At 43.4% G+C, this 21,807-nt stretch overlaps 1 long non-coding RNA gene across 2 annotated transcripts in view; it reads left to right on the forward strand.

Moving 5' to 3' along the window:
- Nucleotides 1-2,371: 2,371 nt before the first annotated feature.
- Nucleotides 2,372-21,807, forward strand: part of LOC106147960 — a 22,469-nt gene continuing 3,033 nt past the window's right edge. For both annotated transcript variants that reach the window (XR_001233005.1, XR_001233006.1), the window contains exons 1-3: nucleotides 2,372-2,561; nucleotides 8,226-8,295; nucleotides 18,273-18,377. This is a non-coding gene — a long non-coding RNA (uncharacterized LOC106147960). The remainder of the gene's footprint in view (nucleotides 2,562-8,225; nucleotides 8,296-18,272; nucleotides 18,378-21,807) is intronic.

Here is a 21,807-nt window from a genome sequence, read left to right on the forward strand (position 1 = left end):
CAAGTATAGCTGCCTATGTAGTGTTGATCCAATGGGGAAGCAAGTCACGTAGCAAATGTGCGAAGAAAGAACAAGGACCTATTTTGGAAGAGATGAGTCAGGAGGTCCTGATCCCCCATCCAGGTGACTAATGCCCATTTAGAATGTCAGTCACTGTTTATCCCTTGGGGAGGTACGCAGGTGTAATCACTTCATCTTTGTCCTGAGGCCTGGCCTTCAGTGAAAGCGCCTCCAGCAGCAGTTGTAATGTGTTTTTATCTTCTGCACTAGCTTGTCTGAGGCCCTTGTCCTTTCTTAAATTCCGCCCCCACCCCCCACCGGGAATTGAACTCACGACCTCACGCTTGCCAGGCAGGCGCTGTGCTGCTGAGCTAAATTCCCAGGCCCTGGCCCTTGTCCTTTCTGACTGCCTCTAATATTTCTACCTAACTTAGCTGTCTATAATACACGTACAGGGCTGGGGATATAGCTCAGTGGTACATGCAACAGCCTGGCAAGCACAAGGTCTTGAGTTTGATTCTTGGTACAAAAAAAAAAAATACAGGTACAACAAGGCAAGAATGGCCAAGTGTACACCTCATAGTATGTAGTGAGCAGCTGCATTCATTGACCATCACAGGATGGTACCAGAAGCAGGGAGAAGGGCAAAGGGAAAGAGAGGGAAGGAGAAAGGGACTCAAGTGGGAAGGGGAAAAGTGGGTTCAGTAACTCGGGCTTCCCACATCCAGAGGGTCGGGCACCACGCATCCAAGCCCCTACTGTGTCTCTCTCTGGGTGGTGCTGTGTCTATGGTTACTATGGCTAACGGAGAGAAAGGAAGAGGCTCACACAGCTTCCCTGTTTCAGGATTACGGAAGCATGCGTGGGGACGGGTGGCACTGTAGGTAGGGAGAAGATGGGATAAAGGCCTTGTTGAGCTTTATTGAGGTCAATAGCAAAACTTACTAAAAGCAGTTTCTGCCTCTACCACCAGAAGCAGTTTCTGCCCTCACAGGTGGACTCTGGTGTTGGTGATACAGGAAAATAAAAACTCCCAACCTGAACGATATCTGGGACAAGTTCATGTTCTCTAAAATTGAAGAATGAATTTTAGGAACAACGGAGGGTAAGAGCAGAATATATTTATTGAGGGAAAGAAAGCTCTGTCCAAGAGAGGGACAGAAGGGCACCCGAGTTGCCCAAGACTGTCTTTTCTAGGGATTTTTATAGAGCAAAACCATGAAGTGAGGCAGGTCCAAGGTAAGGGAAAAATGGACAAACCTATGGTCAGCCAATAAGAATTGTTCTGGTAAAACTGATTAAACCAGGATCAAATGGGGAAGCGAGTCACGTAGCAAGCAGGTATGAATACAGAACAGGGGCTTTTCCTTTAAGGGGTTGGGCTTTTTGGTTTTTTTTTTCATTTTTCTTTCTGGCTTTTTGAAGGTGGTTGATACTTATTTAGAATATCAATCCCTGATGTTCACACCTAGGGAGGTATGTGGGTGCACTTGTTTAGTCCTTTTGTCTTGAGGTCTGGCCCCCAGGTGTCTTATGTGTCTCTCACGTTGGCTCCTTCCAGGGCCTGGCCCTGTCTGACTGCCTATAATATTTCTATCTAACTCAGCGGCCTGTAACATTAGGGTAATTAGAAAGACAAAGGCGGGAAAAGCTACTAGGTGGGGGAGCTGTGCCCTGCAGCACCATTACCTGGAAAGCCAGCTCCCCTCACTCACCTGACAAAGGCAAGGGTGATGGGAGACAGCCATCTAAGGACTTTTATTTCACATGTAAGACACGTGTGCACACACACAGCCCTAGGTATGTGCACACGTGTGTTCTCACTTTAACGTCAGTATAACATTGCACCAGATACACACATGTACATGTGTCTCCTTTACTTAATTATTAAGTAAGCTGCCTTTCTAATAGGCCCTGCCCTTCACTTATTCATTATAAAGGGACAGGGAGAAACCAAAAGGCCAAAAGGCCTAGGTTAGGACCAAAGACAGTGGATCAGTATCGACAAGCCCCCAGCTGGAGGATGGGAAAGACTCGGGGGGATACGAGCTCCGGGGCGGTCAGCTCTGAAGCCCCGCCCACCTCCCGCTGGCTGCCTATCCTCTTTCTTTCCCATCATTTCTCCTCTAAGGAACCACCTTCCGTTGTACTGAACTTTGGCTTTTTAGTTCTTTACTGGCCCCAGGTTTAGGATCACGGGGAGCTGTGTTTTCAGCCGGGCAGGGGCGCGGCGCGGCGATCCGTCCCCGCCGCCGACGTAACTCACGACGTTGGGGAGGGTGCTGCGGCGCTTGTAGTCGAACGCAGGGCAGGCGTGACTGCGCTCCTGTGTTTCTAACCGTACCGCTCCTGAGAGGCCGTTAACTGCTCTGCAGTTTCATTGTGAAAAGGAGAACCGAGCTCCTTCCTAGCAAATGGTGTGGTTATAGACAGCTGAGGTAGGGAGAAATATTGTAGGCAGTCAGACAGGGCGGGGTGCTCGAAGGAGCCGCGCAGAACATGGGGTACATTGCCACTGTGGAGGAGGCACCTCCGATGAGGGCCAGGTCTCAAGACCAAAGGTGAGAGTAAGGCACCCACATACTACCCCTAGGGATAAACAGCAGTGACTGATATTCTAAATAGGTATCGATCACCCTGAAAACCAGAAAGAGCCACTGACCCAACCCCCTCCAGGAAGAGCCCCAGTCCTGTTTCACACCACTAGATACTTGATTCCTTCCCCATTCGATCCCCATTTAATCAGTACTACCTGAGCCATTATTGTTGGTAATCTTATCAGTTGACTATGGTTTTGTCCCACCTCATGCCCGCCTCGTGATCTCCCATTTCCCCCGCCTGGGACCAGCCTTGCCTCATAGTTTTGCTCTATAAAAATCCCTAGAAAAGGCCGTGTCTCCCTCAGACAGTAGCTTTCTTTCCCCAATAAATATATTTTGCTCTTAACCTCCATTGTTCCTAGAATTCATCCTTTGATATTAGAGAACACGAAAGCTTACTAGACATCTAGTAGGTTGGGGGTTTCTTTCCCCTGTATCAATGTTAGCTTTAATAGAGTGCTTAGCCATCACAGCCACAAACAAGATGCAGCCCTAAACACACACACACACACACACACACACACACACACACACACACACACACTCAGGATGGGCTTGGTTTTTCTTTTCTAGAGCCTGGAACTCGCGAAGCTGAAGTTCTGGGTCAGAGGACATTAGATTTTCAAAATGTAACTGTACTTTGTGAGAGCACTCCTGCCACCCACCCCCGCACCCTCTCTTGGCCCTTAGGCTCAAGCCTCCAGCCTCAGACTCCTTTTTGTCTTCTGCTCTGCCCACCCATTCCTGGAGCTCAGCTCTCCCAACTACTGCTGCCTGGAACACTGTATCCCTGATTTATCTTAAGTATTGGGAAGCTGTCAAGTGTTGATCTTTACTGAGGAAACTGCTAAAATTAATTATGCAAGATAGAAAAACAAGTCGGGCATGGTGGTGCACCTGTAATCCTAGCACTCAGGAGGCTGAGGCAAGAGGATCCTTGTGAGTTAGAGACCAGCCTAGACTACAAAGTGAGTTCAAGGCCAGCCTGAACTACATAGTGAGACTCTGTCTCAAAAGAGACAAAAGAAAAAAAAAAAAAATAGAAAAACAAAATAAACAATACAATGAACCTTACTAGCACTCTAAAACATTGACTTCTTTCTGGGCGTGGTGGCACATACTTATAATCCCAGCACTGGGGAGGCTGAGGTAGGAGGATCACTGTGAGTTTGAGGCCAGTCTGGGCTACAAAGTGAGTTCAAGCCTAGCCCTGAACTGTAGAGCAAGATCCTGCCTCAAAAACAAAAAACAGAAAACTTTGACTTCTTTTAAAAAGGTCCCTAGCGGCTGGGGATGTAGCTCAGTGGCACAGTGCTTGCCTTGCAAGCATGAGGTCCTGAGTTTGATTCCCAGTACCACCAAAAAACCCCCAAAAAACCAAAAAAAAAAAACCCCCCCAAAACAGTAAAAAGGTCCCTAAATGCTGGGTGTAGTGGTACATTCCTGTAATCCCAGTACTTGGGAGGCTGAGGCAGGAAGTTTGCTTGAGTTTGAAGCCATCCTAGATTACACAGTGAGACCCTGACTCAAAACAAAGAAATAAAACAAACCAACAAAAACATAATAAAATTGCAATGTCCAGAATATGGTACTTTGGATAAGCCAAAGCTCACATATATTTCTATTTTTTTGCTTTATCTAGTGGCATAACAACTCAAAAAAATACTAACAACTCAGGCTTTTTAATTTTAGCATTGGAAAACGGATTTCTACATTATTCTGACAGAGTGCTACTTGGCTGAAAGCCAGCAGGATGAGCTGCTTCAAATGGGTTTGCAGAAATGATTTCTTTTTTTAAAGTAGCTCTGTCAGCTGGGCGCAGAAACAGAAAAAGAACAAAGTTGCTGAATGAGGAAGGGCTGGAGTAGGCTGCAGGGCTGGTCATCCCTCTGTAATTGGCATTCCTGCTGCGGCAGGGGAAATCTATAGGGCTGTCATGGCCCTGACTCAAGTGCTGATGGGGGAGACTTTTCCGTTCTCTTGGCAAGGGTGGTACTGGTTATGATCTTAATGGCAAGCAACGGCTCTGCAAGGCTCTGTGTACATTCTTACCGTATGCTGCCCCTCATCGAGGAATTGCTCACAACACCTCTTCCCTGTATCTGCATGTATTAGCAGGGCCAAACTATGAAAGCCTTGAGAGAAATAAAAAGTGCTAAGAGGAAGCGGTTTATTTGCATTTCAGTATGTGGACCTGGAATTAAAGTAGCCTTGGTTGAATTCTGACTTTGCCACTTATTTTCATGCAACTCTATACAAGTTTCTTTAACCTGTGGGGCCCTCAGTTTTGCCCATTACAACACCTATAATAATACTGACCTTAAGGGTTTTTGCGAAGGTAAAATGTTTGCTACGGTACCTGAATATAGTGAAGTGAGCAGATGATAGGTGCTAATTTTTTTTGGTGGCTGTTATTTTTAACAACTATCATAGTAACTACACTAATGTTCATTTTATACCTTCTGTGAATTCTTTTTCTCCTTTCCTTCTTCCTCCTCTTTCTCTTTCTCTTCTTCCTTTTCCTTCTTTTGTTTGCTTTTTGAGACAGGGTCTCACTATGTAGTTCAGGCTAGCCTTAAACTCACCAGGTAGCCCTGGCTGGCCATGAACTTGTGATGATCCTTCTGCCTCAGCCTCCTAGAGTGCTAGGTAGAGGGGTGGGATTGCAGGCTTGCATAACCATGTGCACCTAATTTTATAGGTTGATGAATAGAATTTACCTGAGACAAAAGATTTTCTTTAGGTATTCCTGCTGTTTCCCATTGGCAAATTCTTTGAGGCATAGAGATACATGGGTGGTCTTTTATGTCATTGAAGGATGTAGCTAAGATTCTTATCTCCCTTCACTTAGTTGTCTAGACAGCAGGAAAAGAATGAGTTTGGAAGGCTGGTGGAGGGATACTTTGTCTTCAATAGGCTATATTTAAAAGATGTATACCTTTGTATTAAGTAGATCTTTGCTTGGCAAACATGAAACAAAAATGATAATACCAGTATCAGTAACTGCTCTAGGAAATGGGCTGGAAAAAACATAAAGCAATAGAAATTTTATAAGACAATTGAGCAATATGTATTAAAAATAGGGTCTCACACTTAACAGGCACTGAGCTATATCCCCCATCCATGCCTGGTTTTCTTTCGTGTGGGTTTTTTTTATGTGTGTGTGTTTAATTTTTTTCTGTAACAAACATGTATTTTATAATCAGAAAAAGCATAATGCTTTAAAATGCCCATTCACCGAGGTATGCACTGCTTTTGGCTTCTGTGATTACTGTTCTCTATTAATAAAAATTAGTTCGTCTGACTTGTGGGCCGAATCCTTAGGCCCTGAGGAAATGAAAACCAGGGCAGGTAAATTTTATGCAGGTAGAAGAGAGTGAGCAGGCACCTTGTGTGGGACAGTAGAGGGGCACTGAGCCAGATGGGCAAGAGCAGGTTACCGAGGACGAGAAACACAAGGAGGTGCGGACCGGCGACTGTCACTGCAGAAGAGGTGTTTGGACCTGGGCCCAAGCCTCGTCTAAAATGTGATGGCACAGCGCTCTTCCAAGTCACTTAAACCTTCCTTCAATTTATTTTACAAATGTTCTTTAGATTCCTTCTTGCTGGCATGGTTAGGCATACAGTGAAGAAATCACAGAAGAAGAATAAGGGACCTAAGGAAGTGTGGGACTCTACCAGTCACAGGTATAAAGACATTGTGCTGCTGGTGAGGTCAAAGCCAGGAGAGCGTGGTTTAACTAACCTTGTTTGATATCCTGCCAAATGTTACCCACTGTCCTAGGTGCAGGGAGACCAGCGAATGAGGGGACAGACACAGTTCCTGGCTTCAGGGAATTCACGCCCTAACATCAGAGACACAGAGATAATTATAACTTAATCTAGTGTAAAGATAGAAAAAGGAAGAAAATGTTCCAGCTCAGTTTATACCCTGCAAAGCCAGGATACCCAAACCGTGTGAATCAGCATGAGAAAAGAATACGCTAGGCCAGAACACAAGTATATAGTCTGAGCAAATAAAGCCAGCAGTGTGTTAGAAGGCTCCATCAGGGTTCATTCTAGGTTGATTGGAATGGTTTAGTATTAGAAAGTCTATAAATAAAATTCACTAACTACTTTAGATACCAAGAGGAGCTGAGCTTGGTGGCACTCACTTGTAATCCCAGCACTTGGGAAGTTGAGGCAGGAGAATCACTGCTAGTTCAAGGCTAGTTTGGGCTCCATAGTGAGTTGAAGGCCAGCCTGACCTATATATCAAGACCCTGTCTCAAAAAAAGAAAGAGAATTAAGATGTGTTAAGTACATGTTTTATGTACCAACTCCCCAGGATGAATAAATGCAGTCATTCCCACAAACGTACTAGTGAAAAAAGAACAGTAATCACCAAGTGGGCAACTATTACAGATACTTCAGACATTTGTGAGAAGAGTTGTGAACTGATGGAAATGGAAGCCCAGTTCAAGTGGCCTGAAGAGCAAATGGAATTTGAAGAAGTAGAAACAAGAGATTTGATGTAAACTAGAAGGTTGGTTGAGGGGTATCAGGAATTTGAAGGAGATGCAGGTTCCAAGGAATGCTTCACGAGGCTGGTTTTCATTTTGTTTGTTTCAAAGTGGGACTGTGGTGGGTTGCACAGAGGATCTAGGAGGGAGATGGAAAACTGAAATATAGGAGATGAAGGGAATGCAAATGGCATGCACAGTAACTGGCAGAATTAATCTCGAATAGAAGGGACATTTCCGCTGAGCTGGGAGGGAAGAGTTTTATTGAGAAACTTGCAGAAGATAAGGGTGGACTCAGTTATTAATGGGTTTATAAATGCAGGGCCTAGAGGTTAAATAAGTGTTTTCCCACCATACCAAAGCCCAGTTTTCTCTGTGAACTGGGAAATGAGGTATTCTTGTGAAAAGGAGTAAGGTAATGATGATAAAGGGAGGATGTCAGAGTAAGTTTAGAATGCTAAGTGGAGGATTTAGACTGGTTTTGAATTCTAATTTGAAATTTAAAATTTGTTATTGTTACTAGTCCACAGGTATAATTTTCTACATCTGTGCTTAGAATACAATTGTGGAGAAGCATCTTCCGGCTCTGAAGTTAGGAGCTCATGCACTCTACACGTAAGCACAGATGGAGCCAGTGTGCCGCAGTCTGACTGTGGCCCAGGCTCTGCGGGGAGGAAGTGCTGTGGGAGAGGTCTGAGTGACTAAGAGACTGCAAGGACATCCAGACCTTGAGATGACTCTGATGCTAAAAAACAGGTGTAATTTTGTTCAGCAGAGGGACAGGAAATGGTTACAGGTTATGAAAACCTGGACTTTAAGATTTCAGAGATGATACCCAGCATGCTGGTGCACACCTGTAATCCCAGCACTTGGGAGGCTGAGGCAGGAGGATCATCAAAAATTTGAGGCCAGGGGCTGGGGATTTAGCTCAGCGGCAAAAGCGCTTGCCTGGCAAGCTCAAGGTCGTGAGTTCGGTTCCTGGTACCGGAGAAAAACCAAAAAAAAAAAAAAAAAAAAAAAAAAAAAAATTTGAGGCCAGCTTGGACTACATAGTGAATTCAAGACCAGCCTGAACTATATAGGAAGAACCTGTCTCAAAAAAAAAAAAATTTTTTTTTTTCAGAAATGACAATATGGTGTAGTAAGACAGGATCTGAAGAACCTGTTGCCACTTCTCTGCTATATGACTTAGGGTAAGTTCCTTAGAGCTTTCTAATCTTTGGCTTCTTCGTCTGAAAAATGGGAGGTCAGGATAATGCTAGCATCAGATTGCTTGTCCTGGGAACTGTGAGCCTGAAACAACAGGCAACCGTTGCTGGAAAAAGCTGCAAATAAGTGTGTTCCTAGAGCTTGCTTTGGGTGAAATTAGTGAAACTTCTGGACTCCTTAGTACGTTCATTCTTGACAAATCTAAAACATTCCTGGACAATAGGGTCATCAGTGTAGTTGCTTATCTGAGAAACATGCATAAATTTTCTAATTATCAAGAATGAACTCAGGACTGGGGATATAGCTCAATGGCACAGCGCCTGCCTGGCAAGCATAATGTCCTGAATTCAATTCCTGGTAGCAAAAAGAAGGAATGAACTCATTTGAAAGTTAATTCAAATATAGCTAGAATCTTTTATTTATTTATTTTTTTAGTACTGGGTGTTTAACTAGGGCCTTTGCCCTAAACTATGTATCTAGCTCTTTTTAATTTTTATTTTGAAACAAGGTCTGACTTTGAGCTCAAGGTCTGAATTTGGGGTCCTCCTGGTTCAGCCTCCCAGAGTGCTGGGATTATAGGTGTGTACCATGAGGCCCGGCTATAAAATTCTCCTACTCAGCAGCCTGCAAGTGTCAGGACCCTGGGCAATGGGTTTAATCACTTTGTGGATGGATGGTCCTACTCTCAGCATTACCACAATAAAGGTGGTTGTTTGTGGGTTGGTTTTTTTGTTTTGTTTTTGGGACAGGGTCTCACTATGTAGCCCAGGCCAGCCTTGAACTCACAGTGATCCTCCTGCCTCAATCTCCCCAGTGCTAGGATTATGGGCATGTACCACCAAGTCCAGCTTGTTTGTTTTTAATTACTGAACCCTTCTTATCAAATTTGTAACAATTTTGGCAAAAATCATTCCTCTAATAGTCTGAATAAACAAGTATATTATCTTTGAAATCTTTATGAAAATTATAAACAAAGCTGTTTCCTAACTCAATTCAACTATTCTATCTATTAAATATAAGTGGTACTAGACATTATTAATAACATGATTTTAATTTGTAAAACAATACAATCCTCCAAGTGTCCACTGACAGATGAGTGGGTAAACAAAAAGTGGTATATTCATATAGTGGAATATTATTCCGCTTTGAAAAGAAATCCTGACATGTGTACAACAGGATGAATCTTGAGGACATCATGCTATGTGAAATAAGCCAATCACAAAAAAAGATAAATACTGTATGATTCCACTTAAATGAGGTGGAGGAGTCAAAATCATGGAGATGGAAAGACCAGTGGCTTCCAGGGTGGGAGAGTGTAGGATGGGGCCTTATTAGGGAGTTGGCTAGTGGTTTTCGTTGCCCAGCAGTGCAATGTACTTAATGCCACTGAACTGTCTGCTTAAAATGGTGAAGAAAATAAAGTTTGTGTTCTGTATGTTTTACAATAAAAACATCTGGAGGGCACCCATTTGGGGCCCCTCCTGTCTCTCAGGAGCTATTCCTGTTCCCCATTCCCTCTCCCCAATAAATTTTCAGTCGTGCTAGACCTGTCTGGCTTCTTCTTCTTCTTTTTTTTTTTTTTGGTACTGGGAATCCAACTCAAGACCTTGTGCATGCCAGGAAGGTACTGTGCTGCTGAACTATATCCCCAGCCCCAATAAATTTTTCTATTCTTTAAAAAACAAAAAACAGGGGCTGGGGATTTAGCTCACTGGCAAAGCGCCTACCTGGCAAGCGCAAGGTCGTGAGTTCGGTTCCCGGTACCGGAGAAAAACAAAAAAAACCAAAAAACAAAAAAAAAAACAACAACAAACAAACAACAACTATATATATATATACATATATATGTATACATATATATGTATATATATATATACATATGTATACATATATATATATACATATATATACATATATATGTATATATATATATACACACACATATATATGTATATATATGGGAAAACATTCATTGTGCTACATGCTTCATTTTTTTTTTTACTGTCTTTTCTCCTAGCTTGGCTTTGCCTACATTCTCTCTCTCTCTTTTTTTTTTTTTGGCCTACATTCTCTTGAGAATTACAAAACTTCATTAGGCCAGGTGCTTCTGGTGGGGTTTAATCCAGTGGTTGGGGAATTTTGTGGAGCTGAATGTTTGCGTGGCTTGCTGTGCCTGTGGTACAGCTGGAAACAAAGGAGCTGAGGGAGTCACTCCCTTCCCTCTGCTCAGCTGTAAATGCCACACCACCCTCACGATTATCCACGCTTTCTATAGCCTGAAACAGGGAAGCTGTGTGAGCCTCTTCCTTTCTCCCCATTAACCACAGACACAGCACCGCCCAGAGAGAGACACAGTGGGGGCTTGGATGCGTGGTGTCCGACCCTGTGGATGTGGGAAACCTGAGTTACTGAGCCCACTTTTCCCCTTCCCTCTTGAGTCCCTTTCTCCTTCTCTCTTTCCCTTTGCCCTTCTCCCTGCTTCTGGTACCGTCCTGTGATCGTCAATGAATGGAGCTACTCACTACATACTGTGATGGAAATTTTAAAAATTTAAAAATCAACTAGCAGTTTGACAGCATATTAGGACAAAATAAGATCATGCAGCCTGCCACGTAGCTTGTCTGTTAGACTCAGTCAGCCTTGACTGATTGTGCCCGACTGCAAACCAGAGATAATCTGGCCCAGCTCAGTTTCACCACACCCAGCTGCACAGCTTGTACTTTGCAGCCCCCAAACATGCCCCATTTGCTAACTTGTCTCAAGGACTTTCTGCCCAGCAGTGAAGAATAACTGGTGCTACCCAATAAGAATTCACCATGCTTTTAAACTTTTGTGTCTCCTGCTTGCAAAACCTATATGGGCTGACGCTTTGGGAGTGATCCTCCATCAGCGCGCGTAACGAAGCTGGTTGCCTTCCAACTCCTCGGTGCAGAGCATTTTCCATTCGGTTTGGTACGGGGTTCCGTAACAATACCACAGGTTCTTGTTTGTACATAAGAACCTGGACTATTTTTGGCCCACTTAGTTGTAACATGTGGTTTCAGGTGCCTGTTGTATTTTTTTTTTTTAGGTGCCTGTTGTATTAAGGGTGCTATTGACAACCGCAGCCTATGGTCTTAGCACATATTTTTGACTTTGACAAATAACTCTTTTGAGTAGAATAGTTATGTATAAACTATCTAGGGAAAACATGAATATCACTAAATATCACATACTAATATCATATACATACTGTATAATAAGTTAATTTCCCACCTAAAGGAATTCTGCCTGAAATTATGGTTTTGTGCTTCGAATAGTGATATATTATTTTGACTACTTGGTACTGCTATGTAATTTGGACTAGTCTTTACCTCAGTTTAGCTATCCCCAAGTTGTCCTTGTTCTCCTCCTCCTTCAGCTCAGATTATAGGCACTTGTCACCATGCCCTGCAGTTGAAGTTTTCTCTCCTTATATTTTTTCCCTGTATTAAAAATACTTGAGTGCTAGGCATGGTGGTGCATGCCTGAAATCCCAGCACTTCGGAGGCTGAGGCATGAGGATCTTGAGATTGACAGAACAAGTTCAAGGCCAGCTTGAACTACATAGCAAGACCCTGTTTTCAAAACAAAACAAAATGCCTGAGAAATTCATCTGGTCTTGGGTAATTAGTCATCTCAGCAATTTGAACTAACCAAATTATTCTTCTACTTGAAATCCCTCATGATAAAATAAAATTCCATCATCTCATAGGAAAATAATAATGAAAAGAGATATTGGTAATTTGGGATTTTAAGAAAATCTACTTTTTCTTAACACTTGTCTTTCTGCACTAAAAGATACAACTGAGCCTTCTTTGGTAAGTGAAGCCACAAAGGTGGCATTGATCACACGTCTTTGTGCCAATGCTCACATTTCATGTATTTCCATAGCACTGTAATTATTACCTCTCTGCCTCCCCTATGATTAGCATCTTGAAGTTAGAGTCTCAGAACCTTACATTCTCAGAACCCAGATGTCTCTCCCATACAAAATATTCTTAGAACAATACTTTTTTTTTGTACCAGCTATTGATCCCAGCTCCTTTGCACTGAACTACATCTCTAGCCTGTTATTATTTTGACACAGGGTCCTTTTTTTGAGACAGGGTATTGCTGTGTGCAATTCAGGCTGGCCTTCAACTCACTTTGTAGCCCAGGCTAGCCTTGAACTCATAGCAATCCTCCTGCCTCAGCCTCCCAAGTGCTGGGATTACAGGGGTGCACTACCACTACTGGCTCTGAGACAGGGTCTTAAAAAAATCACTAAATTGTCCAGGTTGGATTTGAACTCCCAATTCTCTTGTATTGGCCTCCCAGAGTGCTGGGGTTACAGCATGGTCCACCACACCACGCTTACATTTGATCTACGTTACCTGAACACTGAAAGGTGAAGATTATTTAAGCAGAGGCCCATCACATGATTAATGGCATCCACTGATTTTGTAGATTGCATCACTTGTTAAGTGTTTAGAAATTAAAATCTTCAATATTTTAAGTTTAAATAACATTTAAATATAAATAGCCAGGTGTGGTGGTGTGTGCCCATAATCCCAGCACTAGGGAGGCTCAGGCAAGAGGACGGCCCTGCGTTTGAGGCCAGCCTGGGCTACACAGTGAGTTCATGGCAAAGCTGGGCGACATAATGAGACCCTGTCTCAAATAAACCAAACTAAAACAAAACAAAACAAATCAAACTCAAAAATAAGAAAACATAAATCTACTTTTGTTGGCAAAGTACTGATAACCAGATGGAATGAGTTTAAGCAAGAAGGGGAGATGTATTGCTTCACATGCAGAAAGGGCAGGGGAGGAGTTGTTTTCATGGATGACTGGCACCAAGACCTTGGATATTATCTAAAAATTCCTCCTTTCTTTGTCTTCACCATTCATCTTTGTTTCTCTTTCTGTGTTGGCTTTAGTCTTTCAAGTTGCTGTCTATATATTTCAGCCATAGCTTTCAGAAGCCCTGAGTTTATATCCTTATAACTGGAGAGTAACTCAGTTAGAAAAATCCCAGGAGGCTCTCACAGTGATACTAGAATCTCCTGGCTTTTGAGCCTCCTGGTGGGCTACACCAAAATGTTATCAGGTAGCTCCTTCTAAAAGTGGCTCACCAAATAAATGTAACTGGGTTCTTTTTTTGGTCTTTTTGAGACAGGGTCTCGCAATGCAGTTCAGGCTGGGCTTTGTAGCCCAGGCTGGTCTCTAACTTGCAACAGTCCTCCTGCTTCAGCCTTGTGAGTGCTGGGATTACAGGTGTGTGCCACCAGGCTCGGCTTTAAATGTAACTGGGTTCTGAGTTGCTCACAACTCCTTCTAGAGTTGTGTTCTGAGTTCTTTCCATCTGGAACAAAGAATTGAACAAAACGAGCAAAAAGCAGCAGCAAAGTTTATTTGAAAAAGTAAAAGTGAAGTGTGAGGGAGAAACTGGCTCTGTGGAGTGAGCTTGGGCTGAGTAAAAGAGGAAAAAGTAGGATAAAAAAACACCCAGAGGAGGCAGAGTGGGATATTATGAGGGAAGCCAGGATAGCAAGCTCTTCTTGATGCCTGTATCCTTTGACACTGCCCAGATCTTGAGGGAACCTGTAAGAACTTCCGGAGAGACGGTGCTGGTGTCCGGCGTTCAGGCTGACGGCAGGTCCACGCTGCCCTATTGAAAACCTGCTCTAGTTCTCGCGAGAAGTCCACTGCAGGGCTTGGAGAACTTTGTTCTGCGCCTGTGTTCTGGGATTTGTTTGTTTTGTTTTGTTTTTATTTTAAAGAGTAAAAGAAGGATAACATAATAATAGGAGGGGCTTACCAAATTACAGACAAAGTGGTAGGAAATTATCAATGACTATTGTTTTACATATTGTTATCTATAAGATAGTTTCTCAGGAAAACAAATAGACAAATGATAGTGAGTTACAGACAAAAGAGGTAGGAGATTATCTATAGTTGTTGTACTATACTTAGGTATCTTCAAAGTGGCTTCTAAAGAATATAAATAGAACTATACTTGAGTGACCTACTGAATAATCATTCAATAATTCTCAATGGTTGTTGTAGGAAACACATAATAATAAACATGGATCCATTTATGAAATAGGATAGGAACAATACAAACATTAGAGAGTTATGGATAGATTAATAGGAAAATATCAATGACTGCTGTAATACATGGTGGTATCTTCAAAGTGGTTTCTCAGGAAGACAGAGATACACAAGAAGGATCTAACAAGTAGTTACAGCCTAAGGGTTGTCAAAAATCAAGTGAGTCATCTGGGGCGAAAGCCATTTTTTGTAGCGTTTTCTCTCCAGCTTCCCATTGCATTGGGACCCCACAACCAGTTAGTGTCCTCTCCCCAACTGTCAGCACAGGCAGCAGGAATCCTGCTGCAGACTTCTCCAGAGCTCCACCACAGCCTGTACTGTCAGGGGAAGAATGGCTTCCAGTGAGTCTCTGCAGGTATTGTGCAAGGTCCTCCTGGTTTACGGCTTCTGAGCGGCTCTCGTGACCCGAGTCCACTGGACCTCTGACTCCATGGGCTTAGTCTGCATTCTCATGTTCTCTGAGTCCTTGTTCAGCAGCTGCTCCTCCGCTGACTCTGGACCTTTCTGGTTCTCAATGGCAGGAGCAAGAGTGGCCCGTTGTATGGCATGTATTCCCAGGGGTTGTTCAAAGTTTGAATGATTCACACACATCTGTGGGTGGGCAACTGCAGTCGGTGCATGGTGGGCCAATTGTGTCACTGTTTCTCTGTGTCATGATAGATCTCAATTGAGCGGCGGCGGCCGGCCTAAGGGCTGGCGCGCAACAGCGCTCGCCGCCTCATGGCTCCCTATGCGCTGGGGGCCCTCCCTCTGGGGGCCTATGAGGCAGGAAGCTAGCCAGCCGGAAGACAGGCGCTCCCCGCCCGTGGCTCCCTGTGCGCCGGAAGCCCTCCTTCCAGGGGGGCTTCGAGGCCAGGATTCTTTGTTTTGTTTTTTAAAGCAGACAATTTATTTGAAGGTGGAGAAACAGGGGAAGGAGACAGATGATAGATAGCTACTCCAGATGAGTAGGGAGCATTCCAGAGTGAAATACTCTTGGGATCTTGTAGTTAACAGGACACTGCTCTTCCCCAGCCAGTTTTGCATGCCCTAATTTCCTTTGTCAACAGGTTAAATTTGGATTGTCATCTTTTCACTGATTGCTGAGGTCAAGGTAGATGGGGCTGTTAAGCTTGAAAGCTCATGGGTCAGGAGTTCTTTTTATTTTTATTTTTTTTATTTTTTGAGGCAGGGTCTCACCATGCAGTTCAGGCTGGCCTTTATAGCCCCGGCTGGTCTCAAACTCGCAGCAATCCTCCTGTCTCAGCCACTCGAGTGCTGGGATTACAGGCATGCGCCACCATGCCTGGCAAGGAGTTCTTTTTTAAAAAAATTTATCGTCATCATTACTATGATCTTCTTCCTCCTCTTCCTTCTTCTCCTTCTTTTTCTTTTTTTGTGTTACTGGTGATTGAATCCAGAACTTTTGGGCTGAGCTGTATCACCAGCTCTTTACTTTTTATTTTGGTAGAGGGTCTCCCATAGTCACTAGGTTTGAGCTCAAACTTGCAGTTCTCCTGCCTCAGTCTCCCCGAGTGCTGGGGTTACAGGTGTGTACTGTGACAGCAAACTGAGTCAGGAGTTTTTGTCCCTGTGGTGAAGGAAGGATACTGTTACTGACAAGTCCCTTCAAAATTCACTTGGTTGCAGTAAGAGAACAATTTCCCCCAAAAAACAAAAATGCTATTATGGTTAGACAGTGTAATCAATATTTATTGCATGGCCTATGAAGTATGCTGCCAATTTTCTTCTAATATTCACCTGGCCTTCTCCCTAATTTTAACTTGGAAAATCGCCACCCAGGATAAATAACCATCTATCAGCCTCCTTCATAGTTACGTGTGGTTATGAGACCAAGTTCTGGCTAATGCACTTCTTCAGTCTTTCCTCCTCCCTGTAGGAAGGCTGGAAGGTCTGTTCTTCTGCCAAACCCTAGGGCTGTCCAAGGAATGACTGTGCTTTCCAAAGCACACATAGGTGCTCATGTGTTCTGTTTGCCAAATGTCTTCTCTCACGGTTGTTTGTGCTCCAGATCTGCAGATCGCTCTTGCAACCCTGTGAGCAGACATTCCCAGCTCTGCTCCCCTATACTGTTTTGTCGCAGTGTACACATAAGTGTGCCTGGCCATATCTCCTTTTTCTTTTTCTTTTTTTTGTCTGTGCTCGGGATCAAACTCATGACCTTGTGCTTGACAGGCAGGCGCTTATGCCACTGAGCAATATCCCCGGCCCCATATCTCCTTTTCCAATCATGTTCTTGCAGGGCTTCCATGTTTTGTTTTGTTTTGTTTTGTTTTTGAGACAAGATCTTGCTATGTAGCCCAGGCTGGCCTTGAACTCACAGTAATCCTCCTGCTTCAGCCTCCTGAGTGCTGGGATTACAGGCATGTGCCTGCCATGTCTGGCTTCTTTTCTTGATTCTTCATCAAGCCATCTGTTCCTAAGCTTTATCAGTTGGCACTCAAATCCTTTATCCTCTTTACTGTTTTCTTCCTATTGGGATAACTTCCTTTCATAAATCTGTGAGATCCTTTATTCTCCAGAGTGCAGAGGCAATAATCAGGGACATACTTTTGTCAGAAAAATCTGTTACCTTGGCATTATTTGCCCTGGTCTTATTCTTAACAACAACAACAACAACAAAAAAGGCTCTATTTGATTTAGAAACTTGAAGACTGTAATTTGAAATAGATCATAGGAACTTAGGAAAACTAAGCAGGGCCAGGTGTGGTGGCGCACACCTATAATCCCAGCACTTGGGAGGCTAAGGCAGAAGGATAGCCTTGAGTTTGAGGCCAGGCTACGCTATACAGTGAGACCCTGTTTCAAAAAACAACAACAACAAAAAAAAAAAATCAAGAAGGAAATAGTACTGTGGTTAGTTTAATTAATCCTGTCATCATTACTCAATGACACGTGCCAGAGGAAGCAGGAAATGTTGATGTCATTGTCATCTATACTTTTAAGTTTCTTTCTTTACTTTTTTCTTTTCTTGAGACAGGGTCTCAATATGTAGCCTCAAACTCGAGGTTATCCTCCTGCCTCAGGATCTCCAGTGCTGGAATTACAGGTGTGTGTTACCACACCCCACCCTTTTAAAAAAATTTTGAGAGAGTATTTCTAAATTTCTCAGGGTGGGCTCAAACCTTCCTGCCTCAGCCTCCCAAGACTGATAGGATTGCAGCTGTTTCGTGTCCTGATTAGTTTTTACAAAACATATACCATTGGAAGTAAAATGAATCTGATAGGATATGAAAGAGGTAGATGAAACTGAAGGTAAGTGGAGAGTGCATTCTAACTAATTTCCCTCAAAGTGAAACTTCTGTCTGTAGCCAGTGGTTTGCAAAAGCCTGTTTTAGAGACAGTAAGGAACAGCGTGAATGAGAGACCAGCCAGAGGCCACCAGGCTCGTGTGACGGGAATGTGGTGTGAAGTTTATCGTGCCTGGGTGCAGCCTGACAGAGGCTAAAAAAGGCCATCTGTGTGGAGCAAAGAAAAGCAGAGCCTTGTATAGGGCTTGGAAAAGGTAGAGTCAAGTGGGAGATCAGGCAAAGTATCTGGAAAGGGGGTCAGGGGCCTCAGATGAGGAGACCTGGGCAAACTTGGTCAAAGTTCTCTGCATGTCCAGTGCCTCAGTGGTCAAAGTCCTCAGTGTCCTGTGTGAATGTATGGGTGTCTTCAGATGCTGCAGCGCCGGGAAGAGTACATGCTCTGCCTTATCTCTTTGTATGACATCCTGTGTTTGCTGAGGGCAGCAGCACTGGTAATGAACTGGGTTTTCTCTGAGAGCAATGCTGCTGCTGACATGAAGGTTGGGTGCTGGGAGAGTCAAACCTGACTAAGACACGGTGATAAAATGTCATTTTAGGGCCTTTGGTGTCTACTGTCTGCATTTCTAGCCAGAGTCCATGTGCTGTACCACTGCTGGTGGGGCATCATGTCCTGAAGCCCATGAAGTATTTGCTCTGCACATGTGAGTACCTGTGGATTTGGTTCTTTTCCATGATTCCACAGCCACCTCAGCCCTTGAGGCAAGAGACTGGAAAATATTTGTCACAGGTGAAGACTGCAGAAGTAGTGCCTATGAGTTCCAGGCTGAGTTCCAGACTCAGGTGTGAGGGGTTAGGGATGAGGGGATGCAGGTGGAGAAGAAGAAGCTTTCTGGTTTTCTATTTGGTTGTTTGTTTTTCCAGTATTGGGAATTGATCCTAAGGACTAAACTATCTCCCCAGCCCTTTTGGTACTCAGGAATCTAGGACTTTTGCACTGAGCTACTTCTGCAGTGCTTTTCTTGCTTTTACATTGAGACATAATGTTCCTAAATAAATCACCAAATTGCCCAGGCTAGATTCTAACTTGCAAGCCTCCTACCTCAGCCTCCCAGTGTGTTGAGCATACAGGCTGTGCCACCTTATCTGTTTCTGTTTTTGTTTTGTTTTTCCCTTTGGAGACAGGGTCTCCCTTTGTAGTTCAGGCTGGCTTTCAACTGATTATACAGTCCAGGCTGGTCTCCAACTCCCACTGATCCTCCTGCCTCAGCCTCCCAAGTGCTGGGATTACAAGTATGCACCATCTTGCCTGGCCCTGTCATTTTCAAAAACAGTTGTCAGCTGTTTTTTTCTTTTTGTTTTTTCTTTTTTTGAGAAAAAGGAATATTACTAGATTAACTCATTTGGTATTAAAAATACAAGTCATTCACAATACAGTCACGCCTTTTTTCCCCTTCTGCTTCTTTTAAGGAAATCTGCTGAATTTTTGGGCCTTATGCATAAATATTGTTGACCAGTAAATGCATTATTTTATTGTGTGCAAAGTCTTCATTGAGCACTAGAATGTGAGTTCTTTTTTACCAGGAATTGAACTCAGGACCTCATACTGGCCAGACATAGAATGTGGGTTCGGTTGGGCCTCTGTCACTCTGTCCCCTGTCAGTGTCCTCTGTCACTCTGACCTAGATTTGGCCTGCACTTGCTCACCCTGCACAGGAAGCTCTGCCTCTGCCTGCTGCCCTTGGTCATCCAGGTTTCTTCACCATATACCTGTGTGAGCTGCTGAGCTTGTGTTTACTGGCATTCTTCGTCTTTGACTTCATCCCCTATTTTTAACTCTGAATTTGACCCTTAGACTCCATGAGATGACAAGATCTTTCCTCCTCCAGATTAATGCTTAACCTTTGCCACACCACCCCAAATAGTTTTACACTTACCCTCTGGCTCCATTCCCTCCCAGCCCCTGTGGGTAAACACTGAGCTCAGGTCCTGCTCATCTCCAGGACTCTGTCCCTGCGGGCCTGCTCTTTCTCGTCCCCCATGGGAGGGGGAAAAGACATCAGAAGCCTCAGCAATACACTGTCTGACATAGCAAAATAGACTGTGTTTCCCAGTAGAAATATAAACCCCATGAGGGGAAAATCTGAGTCCTTTCTCTTTCTCTTTCTCTTTCTCTTTCTCTTTCTCTTTCTCTTTCTCTTTCTCTTTCTCTTTCTTTCTCTTTCTCTTTCTCTCTCTCTTTCTCTCTCTCTTTCTCTCTCTCTCTCTCTCTCTCTCTCTTTCTCTTTCTTTTTTCTCTTTCTCTTTCTTTTCTCTTTCTCTCTTCTCTTTCTCTCTCTTTCCCCTTTTCTCTCTTCTCTTTCTCTCTCTTTCCCCCTTTCTCTTTCTCTTTTTCTCCCTCCCTTCCTTTCTTTCTTTCTTTTGTTTTGAGATAGGGTCTCACTATAAAGTCCACGCTCTTTTGGAACTTACTTTGTAGCCCAGGCTGGCCTTGAACTCATGGTGATCCTCCTCCCTCAGCTTCCCAAGTGCTGGGATTACAGGCATGTACCATCATGCCTGGCCCTGTCATTTTCAAAAACAATTGTTAGCTGTTTTTTCTTTTTTTGAGAAAAAGGAATACTAATAGATTAACTCATTTAGTATTAAAAATACAAATAACAGAAAATATCTTTAATTTTTTTTTTTTGTTTTATTTTTTTGGTACTGGGAATTAAACCCATGACTTCACACTTGCCAGGCAAGTCTGTGCTACTGAGCTATACTCCTGGACCTCAGAAAATTTCTTTAACCATGAATTTAAAAAATACATTGCTTTAGTTTCATTAGAAGTGTATCTAACAACCAGATATGGTGGCACACACCTGTTGTCCCAGCACTCAGAAGGGTGAAGCAGGAGGTCTGCATGAATTTGAGGCCAACCTGGACTACATAAGGGAGTTCAAGGCCAGCCTATACTACATAGTGAGATCCTGTCTCAAACCCTGCCCCCTGCCAAAAGACGTGTACCTCATGGTAGTGAAGAGAGGGAGACTGAGGCCAAACATGGAAAGAGGGGGAGGGCTGCCTCAGCAGACACTACAGGAAGGCCACGTACACCCAGTAAGGGCTGTGATTCACACCTGGTGTGGAAATGATGAAATCAACAATGCCAGTAGCTGGGCCTGGTGGCTCACGCCTATAATCCCAGCACTTGGGAGGCTGAGGCAGAAGGATTGCTTTGAGTTCGAGGCCGGGCTGGGTTACAAAGTGAGCTCAAGGCCAGCCTGAACTGCATTGTCAAACTCTGTCTCAAAAAAAAAAAAAAACTAATAAAAAACAAAAAGAAAGAAAAAACAAGTGCCAATAATTATTGAGTTATGTCAAACATTTTTAGGGAAAGCATGATTTATAGACAGTTATGATTGGGAGATACTTGATTCCAGAGAACATGTTCAAGATGAATCAGTAACTTTAAATAAGTATCTAAGTTATAGTAGGATTTTAGTAAGTAACAGGGAAACATATTTTCCCTTAAATATATAGCTCTGTAGTTTCAAGTACTTTTTATTTTAATTTGGCCTATCCCAGGCAGGGTGTGGTAGCACACACCTGTAATCCCAGCACTTGGGAGGCTGAGGCAGGAGGATCACTGTGAGTTCAAGTGTAGCCTGAACTGCACAGTAAAATCCTTTCTAAAAAAAAAAAAAAAAAAAGGCTTATCCCAGCATTTGTGGGGTGTAGGGCAAGAGTATGAATAGAAGCCCATATGTATTTATCTAAATACTTAAAAGTTATACATAAAACTAACAAGTTCTGTTGTTTTTATTTGTTTGTTTATTTCGAGGTAGGGTATTTCCAAAGCCCAGGTTGGTCTTGAATTTGCCATGTAGCCCAGGATGGCACTGAATTCCCAATCCAGGTGCTCTTGTTACAAATGTTTGCCACTGTACTTGGCAGCTAACAATTTTTGTTGAATGTATTCTGTTCTCCTACCTTCACAACTTGGAATGGTAGGTTCAAATTTAGAATTATCCGATTTCTGGAGTTCTGGCCCAGAACATGGCAATATGGGGTGAGCAGCCTGTCACGGAATGAGGTTGAAGGAGGTCCCTGCAAGGCGGTGCGGGCTTCAATTTATCTCAGATAGGTTCT

Source organism: Chinchilla lanigera, unplaced genomic scaffold, assembly GCF_000276665.1.
Source record: "Chinchilla lanigera isolate Chin_1 unplaced genomic scaffold, ChiLan1.0 scaffold00012, whole genome shotgun sequence".
Classification (NCBI taxonomy): domain Eukaryota; kingdom Metazoa; phylum Chordata; class Mammalia; order Rodentia; family Chinchillidae; genus Chinchilla; species Chinchilla lanigera.